Source organism: Pinus tabuliformis, chromosome 9 (genome assembly GCF_031772625.1).
Source record: "Pinus tabuliformis cultivar Carrire ecotype Pingquan chromosome 9, CPIR1, whole genome shotgun sequence".
Lineage (NCBI taxonomy): Eukaryota > Viridiplantae > Streptophyta > Pinopsida > Pinales > Pinaceae > Pinus > Pinus tabuliformis.
The window spans coordinates 426,536,859-426,549,924 of record NC_142307.1 but is presented as its reverse complement, the minus strand read 5'-3'; positions in this window follow the sequence as shown (position 1 = coordinate 426,549,924).

Genomic DNA, 13,066 nt, shown 5'->3' with positions numbered 1-13,066 from the left:
GCCCCTGAGTGGGCCCCTTCTAGCGATTGAGAGCTAGTTGGGACAGATGGTATACTAGCGAACATTGTTGGAGTGACAGCAGGAAGTTCTGCCATCGCTGTGTTGGATGACACAGTCCTTGATGTCGACGGTTGTTCAGACATTTCTAGTCTATCCAAAAGATTGCCTAGCGATTCTACAAGAGCTTCCGATGGTGGTAGACTAATTTTTGATGAAGAAGGATACAGAGTGATCCCGACTCCAAATTGTGATGGAGTACTAGATGGAGGATCCTCTACAATCTCTTATATAGCAATCAGACCAGGTGGAAGAGGTAGACCGTCAGGTCCGTAAAATATTTTTGGTGCCGAAGAAGGTATAGAATATGCAGCAACAGATGTTTGGGGAATAACACCTTCTGAATCAGCTATAGATGGAACTGGTTCAGTAATACAAGTGTTTACCCCCAGATTAGGATCAGTGCTACTATCCTTCGGTGGCTGCTGAACTTCTTCTATAAAGGTAGGGATACTAGAAATGTTTGGAGTAACCAGAGTCTCCGATGGTGTTGGAACACTTGTTCTAACTTTACCAGGGGATTTGGAACCGGTTAAACGAGTCCGCTTTGTCCGTAATAGTTTCGATTCCAGAGACAAAGACGGTTGACTCGTAAGCCTCCGCGAATGACGGGGTTTCAATTGACTTTCTTCCACGATTGCTGATTACTCGATCAACTAAAAATCAAAGGGAAGTATGTTTCCAAATTAGATGAATTTTAGACGCTTTGACACAACTTGTTTTTTCAATTTTTAAGAGTCGAGAAAAAACAAAAGATGACTCTAGTCGCCTTCGATTTTTAATGAGCTTGAAGTGACGAGTGCTTAGATGGACCTTTTCCGTTAAGGAGTCTGAAAAGGAACAAAAGGGACTGCTCTGGAAATCTAGACAGAGGGATTACCAAACCAATCGCAAAACTGCAGAATACTTTTTACGGTACGGCAGTCAATCTTCCCGAATGTTGTGTTCAGTGCATTGCGATCGATAGGGCGGCAGACACGGCTTCCTATGGATAAAGGATTAAGCCTATTGTGGTCTCCCAAAATATACTCGACGGTACGTGGGAGCACAAGTCTGTATTGGCACTTATCGTCTTAAAGTGGAGGAATCACCCAACCAACAGTGAAAACAACAATTACCAGGCTTTACGATGCTAGAATACGTCTCTAGCCTAGACTTCTAGATGTTGTGTGTTAGGTTCCAAAGCGTTTTTAGATTCATTAAATTTATTTTATAGTTGATCTTGCTTAATAAATTTTCCTTTCAGGTTCACCGTGTATGTAGATGTACAATTCCTAAAATTCAATCTAAGATGACAAACAATCGTTTTATCTTCTTTGTGCAATGAACATCCTAGCTACTAAGGAAAGAGAGATGGCGTTCTTTCAACAAAGAGCAGAGAGCACACACTATATGCACTGTCCTAAATCAAACCAACAAATAGTCTAAATGCAAATGCACATGCATGTATTTGTTTTCAGCCTTCTTAATGTGTAAATGATAAAAGAAAGATAATGTGCAAATCTGAATTATTTTTCAAAGTGACAATTACTAACAAGTTCCTTTTCAAAACAAAATGAGGACAATGACAACACTTTGCGATTTGGAATTGAAAACTTGCTTTTGACACTAGAAAAACTACTAATTCAGATCAAATACAAGAGTAACAGTGTAATCAACTATCAAGAACAATCAGATTCTCTTCTATGACTGAAAACGACACTTGCGACACTTTCAAATCAAGAAACGATAGTACAATTACGCTACTTCTTTGTAAAGGAGAACTGAAAATGACTCAAAAAATACATAAAAACATTTACAGTTCTTTGCACGATGGAGGCGGAATATCAGCGAGGAAAGGGGTTTAAAACAAAGGTGTACTAATTATAGGCAGCAAAACTCCTGAATAGATCTGAAAAGAGTGAACACAGAAACCAAAATTTAGGAACAAGGCCTTGTCTGATCAGCGCACCTGTAACATAGTGAAACTGAAATGCAACGCACCTACTACACTCGGGAAGTGCGCTGAATTTGAGGTTCATAGAATAGACAGTGCGCTGGACCAGGGACGAGACTTTAATTGGGTTCCGGGTAACAGTTTGTAGTTCAGTTCTGGGATTTTGGCCGAGCAAGTGGTAATCAGTAAATCAATCACAGGGGTAGATCTAAGGAGGTTACTAGAGCCACCACAAGGGCAATTAGAGAGCTTGTAAATCAATTGTTTAATTCATAAACAAAACCCGGAGATTGACTGAAGCAGCGTTGATCTACTTTGCACTTGCATAGCAAATGCAGTTCGAAGGCTAGTTGGCTTCACTTCAGGCTCTGTCTGTAAGTTTATAAAGTAAACAAATGTAAATGAACAAACAATCTACTCGTTCCCCAGTGGAGTCGCCATTTTGTTACCGGGAATAGTGTCTATGCAGAACTGCTAATCCCACTAAGGCTGGTAGCTACCTTAGAAACAAACAAAGTAAAACTACTTTCGTTTTCCTTTATGAAAGATAGATGAGAGAAGAATAAAGGAGACCAACCTCTGTCTTGCGCTTGGTTCCTTGCTCGATTCCTCTCTCTTCTGATAGTCCTTTGCTACTTGCTTTCTTGTATACCCAGCTTCACAGAGTACCTGTAGAATCAAAGTAGCATAACACTATACGAGAACATAGATCTATTATCATAAGCAATATAGGATCAGATGTATATTAACCATACAAATGCATAAAACATAAATCATACAAGAGTATGGAGGAAAACTTGAATAGCTTTATTGATAATCAAGAAAGAGCCAAGAGAATTACAACCAATTGTTCTAACCCAGCATCATCCTCTCAGCAAGAAGCCCTTCTTCACCTCATGAAAAGCTTAGATCACCCAACACTATGATATTGCACCAATAAACCAGTAGCACTTCCTTACAAGATACAAAATTCTAGCCTCCGGATCTCTGGGATAAGGGATCCATATATAGATGTCTGCAAGGGAGGTGAGTCAGCTTTTGAGATTTGATTAGTGTCTCCCCTCTGATAGTTCTTGATTCCACTTGGAGATTGATGATCTCTTACTCATCCTGGTCGAATTCAGAGAGGCAAGTGTCACAGGAGAAGTTTCTGGAAGATTCCATGCTTCTCCACCTCGCAGATTGACCCTGCCATTTGTCCCTTCTCGCCCATCGCACCCCATAGAAGGGATTTTTGACATGCAACGCACCTACTGTGTGTATTTAGGTGGGATGCAACACACTTTGCCTATGGAGTAGGTGAAATGGTCCAGTTTTGACCAGTTATGAGTGGTTTTTCATGGAGAACTTCTGGGAGAAGATGTAATCAGTTGACCTTGTTCCTTTAGGGGTTGGAACAACACCTTTAGGGACTTAGGAGCCCTTAGTTTATGGACATTTATGCTTGGGGATCCAGTGCCCAAAAATTTCTATAACACTACCCCCTTTCAAGTTTTCCTGTGCTCCTCTGCATGAAAAACTTGTCAAGAAATATATATCATCTTGGTCAATGGCCAACTCATGATCCCCAATCCTGAACAACTGCTCATGTTCATCCTAGCATTGAATAATCCAACTCAAAAGGTCCTCCTGACCTTTCATCAAGTCCAACTATGCATACTTCATCAACCCACAATGGTGCAATGCAAGTATGCAAGCAGGATCATTTCACATTAGCAATTCTTGTTGGTCATGGGCTCGTTCTCTCCATAGACTAGTCATAATGGCTCAAAAATTACACAAATCAACCCAAAAATCAGTGGAAATGGGAAACAAATCTCATTAGATCACTACCTAGGATTTTGGGCTACACCCTCATGCACTAACGCCCCCCTAGTGACAAACATGAAGGATTAACGCCCTCCCCTAGGTCGTAAAGGGCATTTAACGCTCCCTACAAGTCTAGAAGGGGGAGTTAGGTGCAATTAATGAACTAGGGATCCCGAGATCTCCAAACAATCACCCCAAAAGTAGCTAAAAAAGGTTGAATAATGCAAGATCAGGGTTTTGGCATCTACCTGGGATTGACGGCATGTCGAATGGTCACCCGGATCTCTAGCAATCATTCGTGGAAAATCTACTCCTCTTTAGCTCCAAAACACTCTCACAGCTCTCAAATGATGCAAATGGGGAAAGTGGAGGCTCAAGAACTCCGTGATAGTCACTTTGGAGACATGACTTATCTTAATTGAAGTCATTAAAGTAGAAGTAGTCCATTTCCAATGATATTTATCATGCGCCATGACCCCATATTGACAAAAATTGCTCATGTTTTGATGAAAGAATTTTCAGGATTGAACGACATAAATGACCATGTTCGATTCTCAATGAACACTTTCTTTTATGGGATGTTTTCTCGCTCTAAAACTAAAAAATCCCCAAGTTTTTCATCGTCGGGCTCTGTTACACAAAAATATCGTCACCATGATTATTTGCAGTCAGTATGGGTCTATCATCACTTGTACTGTCCTCCTAAGCAAGTCTCAGACCTCAGCTCTTCAAATCAAGCTTTGGAAATGAGAGAAAGACATTAAAAATCAATGTAACTCTGGTTCCGCACTTTCTCTCATTGTCACCTGCGGTCCCGCACCTTCTGTGTACAAAAACTGCGGACCTGCCCACTCTGTCCCTAACGGTGTAGGTGCGGACCCCTGTGAAAGTCAAAAGGAGCAAGTTTTATCTTAAAAAACTCACTTTGGGTTAATTCTAGAGGTTTCTAGAAGGAATTTTGACGTGGATTGTTCGCTCTGAGGTGGTTCATGCATCCCAAAAGAGAAGGAGCTAATCCCTTGAGGAGAGGAGCTATCCCTTTGAAGGAGGGCTTTATCCCTTTGAAGGAGGATCTAGTAACCTCCCTCCATTGCACTATAAATACAGGCATTGGGCTGGTTGCTGGGGAGGTTAGAAGCTGAACATTTTTTAGGGTAAATGCTAGTGAAATCAAGACTTCCTAGTTGAGCTTAAGAGGAGACATCACACATATTTTTGGCTTCATTGGGGAGTGAGTGAAACTTGTCAAAGTAGAGGAGACTTCTTGCTGGACCCTGGGAGGAGCTTGTACAACGTCAAGGCAAAGGTTGTAAAGTTCTTCTTCTTTTGAATTAATACAATCAAACTTATTTTTCTCAACAAGTATCTTATGTTATTTGTTTCATGGACTCCTTGACTTTCATGTTAAATATGTTTTGTGCAATTGGCTTTTCAGGTGCTATTTAATTTGTTTGCCTTGTTTGTGTTTGCAGATTCGCGAAAAGGAGCTCATTTGGATCGAAGGAGCGAGGGCATCCACAAGCTAGCGTTGGACCTAAGGTAGGCCCTAAAAACACTTGTTTGCTATTGTTTATCAAAGCATATTTAGAGAAAGATAGTGTCTGGTTGGTTTGCTTGTCATTAGGTCTTCTTTAGATTCTAGGAAGGTCTATCTTGTCCGCAAGATCGACTTATTCCGTGTGACAAAATGGCGACTCCGCTGGGGACTTGATTGTTTTCCTTGTTTTTACTTTGACTTGAGAAACTATATTTTTGTTTCTGTTTTTGGCTTGTTGTGTGTAAAATTGGGTAGAGTTTGTAGATCCAGAGTTATTTTTCATTTTTCATAGCTTTGGGAGAGGACCGCACCCTAGCAGTTTGACACAGTGCGTACTTACCCGCAGCTTGGCTTTTAGCACAGAGCGGGACCGCACCTGTGCCAATTGTGGGCCTGCGGACCCTGTCAAAATTTTGAAAACCCTAAGATTTCCTCTGTTAGTCAGCTTAGTTTGTCTTTAGAAATTGTTATCCACTACCCAGACTTGCATATAACTTGTCAGAAGCTTTCCTTGGATTGATTTCGTTAGTGTTAGGGTTTTAGGTGAAATTCCTAGGAGTTTTGCTTGTTGGGTTTGTTTTTTCATTTTGGTTGTGTAGTGACTCTGAGCTTAGAAGCTGTAGGGACTTCAGATCACCTTAGTGTCTACCAGCTTTCTTATGAGTTTGACCATTTATGAAATCTCCCCTTGTTTGAGGAATCCGCTTTGAGTTTTCTCTTTACAAAACTTCGAAAAGCTTGTATTTGAAAGTTTGGATTTTCATTTTCAAAAAGAAAACAAAATTGGTTGTTCTTGACTTATTTGTGATTCTCCATAAATTGGTCCTTAGCTTACATCTAGCTAAGTAAAACATCCTTAAAAAAGACTTTTAGTAGGCTTTGACTTCAAATAGGTTTTTATAATTTGTAGATCTCAAAGTTAGTCATTTTCATTAGTTTTGAGTGTTTTATTAAAAAATATAAAAATCTCTTTTGAAAAAAGTTTGTTTTTTGTAGTGATTGAGCGCTTTGAAGCGAAAAAAGGAAATTTTTGTGAAATAACTAGTTGTCTCATTTTGAGTGCTTTGGAAAAGAAAAGCTCTTCTTTTAATTTATTTAATTGAGAAATATTTGTGTTTACAAAGTATTTGCATTCTCAAACTCTTTCTTAGTTTAGAAGTTCATCGAAGAGAAAAGGATTGTTTAGATCATCTTAGGTGCATTTTTAGTGATTTTGAGTTGAGTCTTCATACCATGAGTTTCATCTTCGCACCTTTGGACTTAAACAAAAACCACTAAAATTAACGCTTAAAGTAAAATTCACCTAGTAACATTTTTATTTCTAGAGCTCTGATACACCAACTTAGCTTAGGCTAGTGTCTTGGAGTAGGAGAGTAATTAACTCTCCAAGACAGTAAAAATAAACAAGTAGCTGTATCTTGTGGTAGGGAAGAAATCCAATTGTTGCATTTATGCTCTGGGAAAGCTCCTCTTAAAGGAGAAGCACGAGATCGTGTCTGAACCAGTGTGGGAATCAATCCTTCCTCATTGGGAACGACGCCAGATATTCACGTATTAAAAACAGTAAACCTCGGATTAACCATTGTCGAGGAGCCTGGGGTCACTTGTTGGTAAACCTTGGATTATGTCAAGGAGCCTTCAAGGGGATTGAGCTTGCTACTCTGCCCTTGCGTGCGTATCGGATCATAGACTATTCCCCCAGGTGTATTTGTCTCAGTTGGTAACCTTAGTGGCCATATTCTTTAGGACTCTTGCTGAGGTGACAGTGGTGGGAAGATCCCACTGTACCTGGGGCAGACGTCGGCTAGACTCACTTGGATTTTCTGGGGGGTTCTCTTCACTCAAGACGGTTAAGTGGAGGAACTTGTGCCAATCTATTCATTAAGCAGGTTGCCGGGGTAACTGTTCCAACCGCCATTTCTGTATTGAACTCTACGATGTTGGATTTCATCACCAACTAGTGTTTTTAGTCCGGAAAGTTATTGTTTGTGTGTGTTTGATCTCCTAGATTCTTTAGGCATGTGCTTCAAATTTGTTTGGTTCTTTAGAGACCTTAGGTGTTTTTCATTGAGATTTTACTTTGTTTGCGTGTGAAGTAGTTAAAAGTTTTCAACTATGGCTGAGTTACTAAGACAGTCCCGTAGACTTCGGGGCCAGTCTCCTGAGTTTGTAAATGTGGATGAGTTACTGAGGAAGTCCCGTAGACTTCGGGGCCAACCTCCTGAGGAAGTACCGAGCCAGCTCGAAGGCTTGAAAGTCCTCGTAACTCCTAGAGACAATAGAGTTGGGTCACCCGAGGAAGGAGAATCTTCTTTGATAGTACATCCTGATTTTCAACCGTTAGTAGCAGAGTATAATCCACAGTCAGTGTCTGTCTCTGAAATCGCTGGTAGCTTTTCATCTACTAGTGATATAGGTGAAGAACCCGAAATATCCGAGCCTGAAAGTGAATTTGCTGCTACTCCGACATCGGGGTTTGTTTCTCCAAATTCTAGTGGTCTTGGTTCACCTAGGGTAGAAAGAGTAATCACCCAAGATCTTCCTTCTAGACTTATTGCTATTGAAGAGCTTGCTCCGGAAGAAGAAGTAGGCATCCCTATCCCTGAAAATCAACCTGTTATTGAACTATGGGAGCGTGAATCAATTTTTTATAGTCCACCTAGGAGTAGTTCTTGGTATCTTTCTTTGACTAATTTTCTAGAAAACTCAGGGTTAAGTTTTTCACCACCTCGTGCTCCTTATCACCCAACACCTAGAGGTTTTTATACTCCCGTCGATATGGCAGGACAGTCATCCATGTTTACTCAATCGCCCGAATCTTTTTTGTACGACGGTCTTTCTGTTCCCTCCGGGTATCAGTCACTTTCTGGTACTTTTTCGGGAGCATCTCCTCAACCCATTGAGCAAGGGTTATTAACTGGAAACAATGGTACTAAGCCGTTGAGCGTAGAAGACATTCTTATGATGTCAGGTTCCATTCCCAATCCTCAACCTCAAGGTGGCCAGTTACCGCCTGGGGGGCAGCCTCAATTAATGCTTGGGGGCAACCTCAAGGTACACAATTTGCATCTGGGGGGCAACCTCAAGGACAGTACATACCTATGGGACAATACGTTCCTCAAGGTCAACCCCAGACTCAATATGTACCTCAAGGTCAACCCCAGTATCAATTTATACCTCAAGGTCAACCCCAGTATCAGTATGTGCCTCAAGGGTATCAACCCCAAGGTCAATACTCGAACGAAGGTTTCCAACCACCCCAAGGTCAAACGTATGTTCAAGGATCGGGAAATGTACCTTTCAATTATCAATCCTACCCTCAATCCGGTTATGTTCCTCAGTATTCTCAACCAGTTATGGGTCAGTACCCCGGAATGAATATAGTGTGGGATCCATCGCAAACCCAACAGGTGTTGCAGCCAAGTGTACAGTTGTCATCTCAAACTGGACAACCCTTAGTTTCTGGTACACCCCAGCAACCAGTCCAGTCTAACATTCAAACTTCTGTACCTTCGGTAGTTTCTCAGCCTGGGCCTAGTATACCTCGTACTCCACCCCAAATGACTGCTACAACTTCCGCAACATCTGTTCAATCTACCCCACCTACTTCTGGAGTATCGACAGCTCCGGTTTCTACTATTCCTGTATCTATTCCTCATGCATCTTTACCACTGTCTGGATCTACGATTCAAACTTCGGTTCAGATGCCTGTAGGACAACCTGGTTTAAGTACGGTTGTCACAAGTCAACCACAATTCACCTATCAACCGTACCAGGGACAGTACCAATTCGGTCCTGCTGTGCAGTAGCCAGTTTATCAGTATCAACCGTGCCCTGGGTACACTTATCAACAACCTCAACAACCCCAATACGGTCCGGTTAATCCTGGTTTTCCGGGAGGATACAATATCCCGAATGCCACTCCCATTCCTAGTTATCCTGGATATCCTCCTCCTGGGGCTGGTCTCATGACCCAGAGTTTTAGGGACCCTAATCGGCAGTTACCGTTTATCGCAACTTTGGACTTACCTGACTTGCCGCACCTAACGAACGATCCCATTAATTATCTTCCGTTTTGGCTGCCAGTGCCGAATAAGTTGCCCAGTGACATTCCCAAGTTCAAAGGTAAATTAGGAGAGGACCCGTCGAACCATGTGATGACTTACCACCTCTGGTGTGCGTCTAACTCCATTACAGATGATTCAATCCATCTTAGACTTTTCCAGCGCACTCTAATTGGTCTCACGGCCAAGTGGTACATTGAGTTACCACGAGGCACTTTTTATAATTTTAGTCAGTTAGCTAACTCGTTTTTAACTCATTTTCAGTTGCTAGTCCAATATGACAATGGCACGGAATTGTTAACTTTGCTAAAACAATCGACATCCACTTACATTTCAGATCATATTCATGAGTGGAGACGTCGACGTCGTTTAGTGAAGGTATTTATTCCGGATCAAATCTTGGCTGAGCGGTTTGTAAAATCTTTGTTGCCAAAGATCACTGAAGATGTTGCTAAAGCCGGAGTTGTTACCGAGGAGCAAGTCATTGCTCAAGCACAGTACCTTGACTTGGTCTATACTCAGTCGAGTACGTTACATGAAAAAATCCCCGATCTTCCCAAGCAAAATCAAATCACTGCAGCTCCTTCGGGATCTCATGCCGCCGATGTTATGATTGGCACGGTTAACACTAAAAGTAAGAAGAAGTCTTCCAAGAATTCTTCTCCCATTATAACCTTGCTTGATTCCCCAACATGAGATTCTTCTGCAGAGAATTCCGCCGATATTCACGTTGTAGAGTCATCTACAGCCAAATCAAATTCCGGTGGGAAGAAGAAAGGAAAGAAGAAGAATAAAATGGACAAAAGTTCAAAGGAGAAACCTGAAAAGGCGAAATCCAATGATGAAAAGTGCAAACCTCGTTATCCTTGTCTCATTTGTGATGATGAACATTTTACAAGAGACTGCCCTCATCGTGCAGAGGTTGCGAAAATTGTCAAGGGTTCCCAAACTCCTGCTGTTTTGAAGGATCCTTTTCCGGCTCAAGACAGTAAGATGATAGGTTCATCCTCGAGTGCCAATGAAGAACCCATACTGATGATGTCCCACGTTAGGATTGCGACTCGACCACAAGATTATGATAGTAAGAGTCCTATTGATGGTAAAGAAGCAGAATCTTCTCATTCTAATACATCAACCTCAACTCCCGGTTTCGGTCCACTACAGATCGAGAAACCTAATCCAGACTTGGTAATCAAACCGCCCGCCAAGGGTATACTTCGAAAGTTAGCTTTCAATCCACATGCGAGAGCGGCTCAGAATTATAACATTGTTGAGGATTTAGCTGTTTCACCCTCAGCAATTTCGGCTTTGGAAGTGCTGCAATCATGCCCAGCACAACGTAAATTACTTTTGTCGGCTATAGGAGCTGTTGATGTTCAAGACCCGAACCTAATAATTTTCGATCTAGAAAATAGTACACCGCGTTTGCCTCATCAAATGGCTTTCCAGATTCCAGTGATAGTAAAAAACAGGCCTATTCTTCGGACTGTAATTGATGAGGGAGCCTCAACGTGTATTATGTCGATACAGTGTTGGAGATCACTTGGTTCTCCTTCGCTAAATCAATCCCCGACGATTCTAAAGGCCTTTGATGGCCGTGGGTTTCATCCTTTTGGCATTCTACAGGATTTGCCTATAGGGGTTGAAGGAAAAACCGTTAGTCTAGATGTGGAGGTGGTTGATGCCCCTCTAGATTACAACCTTCTCTTGGGTCGAAGTTGGTCTTACGCTATGACAGCGGTCGTTTCATCGGTCTTTCGAGTAATAAAGTTTCCACACAATGGAAAGATCGTAACAATAGACCAGTTGGCTTACTTTTCATCCAACCCAGCCTCTTCGGAGAGTATTCAGCATGTTGGTAAAACGACTATCCCATATAAGGATGTTGGAGTAGGATTAGTTAAAGATGCCGGTTTACTGGGAACTTTTCCTTTTCCTCCAATCAACGCATCATCTTCATTTGCAACCATTCATATGATTACATCAGACACCATTATTTATGATGATCCTTGGATCATCCCTTCTGAATCTGAGATAGACTCGTTTGGTAATGCCATGCCTTTGAGTCCATATGAAATTGCCTATGAAGCTGTGCAGTCTTTTGCCGACCCATGTTCAACCGAAAATGACTTAATGAATGTGGTCCGTGAGGAATCACTTTTCACATCAACCTCGGATTTAACTACGTTTTCTGAACTTGTTCACTCTGATGAGCAAATTCGTGAAATCCTATGTGTAGATGATTTACCATGGGAAGATCTCCATCACAGATCTTCGTTTTTACCTAAGGATGATCGTTTTGAAAATGATTTCTCATCAATTTTTACAACTGAATATGTCAAGGAACCTCAAAATCCAATGAAACATCCCGATTCAGAGTTAAATTTGGGAAACATCTCTCGAACTATTCCTATTGACATTTCGGTTAAGCCCGGAATTGTTGAGAACATTCATATAGGTGCCTCGTGTACAGATGATGAAATTCAATTATATAAGGCCCTATTTCAAGAATTCCGCGACGTGTTTGCTTGGTCCTATGTGGAAATGCCAGGAATTGATCCCGCGATTGTTGTTCATGAGATCAAGACTTACCCGGACGCTAAACCCGTCTGGCAACATTTGCGTCAGATTCACCCACGAAAAGCTGCTGCAATTAAAGCAGAAGTTGAAAAATTATTGAAAGCAGGTTTCATTTATCCGATCCCGTTAACGGATTGGGTATCAAATATTGTTCCGGTTAACAAAAAGCAGGGAACAATAAGAATATGCATCGATTATAGGGACATTAATCGAGCCTGTCCAAAGGACAATTACCCAACTCCCTATATTGATCAAATCATTGATGATTGTGCCGGCAGCGAAATATTCTCCTTTATGGACGGTTTTTTCGGATACAATCAAATCAACATTCTACCTGCCGATCAACCAAAAACGGCTTTCATTTGTCCATGGGGGACATTTGCTTATTGCAAATTACCTTTTGGGCTTAAGAATGTTGGAGCAACTTTTCAAAGGGCGATGTCTTATGCGTTTCATGACATCAAGCACATTGTGCAACCCTATCTCGATGACTTGCCTGCTCATTCATTACATCGAGCTGATCACCTCATCCATTTACGAGCAATCTTTATGAGGTGTAGGCATTATCGTATTCGGTTGAACCCACACAAATGTGTCTTCTGTATAGAAACGGGTCGATTGCTGGGGTTTGTAGTTTCAAAAGCCAGCATTCGCGTTGATCCCTCGAAGGTCGAAGCTATCATCAATCTGCCTCCTCCTTTGAGTCTTCGCCAACTCCAAAGTTTGCAGGGGAAAGCAAACTTTTTACGACGATTCATTCCTAACTACGCCGAGGTTACAAAGGGTTTTACCCGGTTGTTGAAGCAGAACACTCAATTCTATTGGGATGAGATAGCTCAGAAATCTTTTGATGCACTAAAACACGCGTTGACCCATGCACCGTTGTTGCATCCTCCAAACTACAACCAGGATTACTTCTTGTATCTCACCGCCTCTCATTCCACCATTGGAATGGTCTTAGTTCAGGAAGATGAATCAGGAACTGAACATGTGATATATTACCTTAGTCGAACTTTAAATCCAACTGAGCTAAAATACTCACATGTGGAGAAATTGGCATTGGCAGCCGTTCAAGCTGTCCAA